The following is a 3,472-nucleotide window of genomic DNA, read 5'->3' as shown; positions in this document are numbered from 1 at the left end:
GTGCAGAGTTTTGTGTGTTTCACTTTGTACGCTGTGTTGATGCCCATCAAAACACTGGATACTTGTGATATACCCTGTGTGGTGGGGCCGTTATCCCAATTCCCAGATCAGGAAAATGAGGCCCCAGGACGGTGTGATGTGCTAGGATAACCAAGTTAACAGGAGGCAGACGTGAGAGAAACCACAGTCTGTTTGTTGGCACCTGCATTTCTGCTCTTTCCATGGAAATTATACTTTTTGTTGGCTCCAGTTTGGGGGCATCCTCACCCTCCTTCTGCTGAGCCCATGAATGGTGGGGAGGCTTTTTCCTCCAGGAGTGGAAGTGAGTGCTTGGATTTGGTAAAGGCCTGAGCAAACACAAGATGGGAGTTATGTTGTTATTCCATCTTCCTCTAGCTTTTTCCCAGCATTGAGGGGAGATCCCATGACCTCTAGGTCCCTCTGGGGAATGTGGGCTCCTGGGAAGGTCTTTTCCCCTCGTTCACTGGAGTTCTCCACTTATATAGAATGACAACTAGCTCGTGGGCTAGGTAGGCAGCAAGGGGACTGTGCAAGGGAATGGGTGTGTTGGAGTCGGCAGATCTGGATTTGAGTCTCTTTGGTTTTATTTTCTTCTTGCTGTGTGGCCTTGGGCACATCACATAACTTTTTCTCTGAGCCCCAGATTATCCCACTGTAAAAGTGAGACTAATAATAACATCTGTCTTACATGGTTGAATTAGACAATGGCCATTAATGTCTAGCATTGCCTGACACACAAAAGCATCCCAGTAGGGACCACTGCCATGTACATTCACAGTTATCAGCCAGCCAAGGAGAGGAACAGATAGAGGGAGAGGAAGCTGTCACAGTCCACCTGGAGTTGCCCCAGGGCCCCTTTCTCTCAGTGTTGATTGGGGACAGAGGAAAAGGGGGGGCTGATCCTGGAGAAAGGACAGAGGCCCTTTAATGAGTTCAGGAAAGCCCATCTCCTGACAATAACAGCCGGGACTGTGCAATAACATCCTGCCAGGAGAGGCAGAGACAGGATTCGTAGGGGGCGGGGAGCGTGTGGCAGCCTCAGTGCCCGCCTGCCCACCCGCCCTCCGGCCCCTTACCCGTTGGGAGGCTCAGGAAGTAGCAGCCAGGGATCAGAGGGACATGAAGAACTTCCTCCTCCACATGCATCCTGGACTGGTACAGCGACTGGAATACAGACACTCCTGTTGGGCAGATTGTTAGTGCTTTCCCTGTGGGCTGGCCCCACTGCTGCCCCGGCCTCAGCTGGAGCACAGGTGCATACTCACAGCCTCCCGTGGTTCCCCTGAGTCAAGGAACAGGACCAGTGAGGGGGAGTGGTTCCTGCCAGTCAAAACACCAATATTTGTTGAAGGCTTCAGTGATGATGGGGTCACTGTTCCAGTTCCCAAGGAGTATACCATGGGGCGGAGGGACCAGGAACAAATACAGTGAATGTTTGGGGGCTGGGTGAGAGGTGGGGGGGGGAATCAAGGAAGGCTTCTTGGTGGAGGTAGAGGAACATACAGCTAATGATGAGCAGTAACTGGCTGTGTGAAGAGGTGGGGACAACCCTGCGTGACATCTGGTGAGGGGTGTGAGAAGAGCTGAGTTGGGGCCACGGCTGGAGAGAACACCAGGGCCAGGAGCTTTGAGAGCAGGTCACGTCAAGAAGAATGACCTTGCCCTGCGGGGCAGTGGGAAACCACGGAAACCTTCCAAGCAGGGAAGTGAGCTGATGAGATTTGTGGTTTCCATCTTGACATGTCCCCTCTTACCAGTGAGCAAGGCTTTACAGGGATCGCTCTACTCTCAAGCCTGGAGGGGACCCGAGGAGGCTGCTTGTTGGAGCCAGAGTCCCGCAGAAGTGGAAGGCGAGATCTGCGTGGGACGCAGGGGCACAGAGCTGCTCCCCAGCTCCCTCCGTTGTTCACGCGGTGACCTGGGAAAGTAATTTCACCCTCTAGACCCCATTTCCTGGGTATAAAATAAGGATGCAAATGGGTGAATCCAAAAGGTCCATTCAGATAAACTATTCTATGGTCCAAACCTAAAATAAATGTCCCTGCCCTCAAGAAGCTTGTGGTCTGGAGGGCGTGACTGAGTGAGGGAGAATGCTTGGTAAATGCTGGCTGGCCCTTAGACACCATCTGATCGGGGCAGGGGATGGAATGGACCTAAGTCTCCGTGTCCTGGAGAAAGGAGTTTATGCATGCAGAAAAAAGGCAGGGAATGCCAGAATGTGCTCACCACCTGCTGGAACGGGTTGCTTCTCCATTAATCTCAGTTCTGAGTGGGGTCAGCCTCTCCAGCTGGTGAGCAGGGGACACAACAAGCCACAGTTGCTCTCCCCATGGCCTGCCCACTGGTCCCTGCTTTCAGGACCCTCCTACTAAAGGGATCACTCGCTATTCCAAGCCTTCGGAGCCCTGGGGAAAGATGTCAACTTGATGTAGGAGACCTGGGTTGTATGTCTCGCTCTGAGTGACATGTTGTGCAACTTTGGGAACGTGACACTGCCTCTCAGGGACTTGGTTTTCTCATCTGTGCAATGACAAAGTGACACTTTTCCAAGTGACAGCTGTATTCTGGGCCCTGCGTGCTGGTGATAGAGGATGAAAAAGGCTAGGTCACCTCACTCAGGCAGCCTTCAGTCCGGTGGGGAGGCCTACGTGAAGACATGGGCTTTCAGGGGGGTACAGAGTGCAGTGCTGAAGGGAGGGATGCCTGGGGGTGTGGAGGCGCAGGCATGTGGCCTCTCTCCAGCTGGGGAGGTGCAGGAAGGCTTCCTGAAGGAGGAGGCTACATTCACACTAGAATGATTAGGGCAAGAAAGGTGGTGGAAAGAGGTGCGGGGAAAGGCACTTTAGGCATTTCCAAAGAACAACGAATTGCCATATTTTGCCATGTATAATGCACACTTTTTAGGCCAAATGTTTGAAGGAAAAATAAAGGATGTGCATTATACATGAGTAGTACGAATTCTGTATCTATATAAATGTCTTCAATTCTTTTATTTGTGCTTATGCATTAAAAGTGTAACTCTAGAAGGCAGTAATAATATCCGTATGCAAAATAATACCCTGGGATACAATAATCAGTTTTGTTTCTAAATATAATTAAATACAAAATTGAATTAAAAATTAAAACAGTAGATTTTTTCCTGAAAGTTTGGGCCAAAAACATGGGTGCGTATTATACATGGGAGCGCATTATACACGGCAAAATATGGGTATATCTTGACCAGAGGGGAGAGAAGAGGGAATTTCAGGGGAGAATGGGAAGGGTTTACAGGAACAAATTTAAAGGACACACGGACAAAAGCTAGGGGGAGGGTGGTAACGGGAGGGAAGTGGGGAGGGTTGGGTGGGTGGGCTGGAATGGGAGTAAAAGGGGGAAAACTATACTTGAACAATGATTAAAATAAAATTAAAAAAAGAAAAGAAAAAATATATGAGTATATCCAGTCACCTTG

Source organism: Phyllostomus discolor, chromosome 6 (assembly GCF_004126475.2).
Source record: "Phyllostomus discolor isolate MPI-MPIP mPhyDis1 chromosome 6, mPhyDis1.pri.v3, whole genome shotgun sequence".
NCBI classification, from domain to species: domain Eukaryota; kingdom Metazoa; phylum Chordata; class Mammalia; order Chiroptera; family Phyllostomidae; genus Phyllostomus; species Phyllostomus discolor.
Note: the sequence above shows the minus strand (reverse complement) of the source record.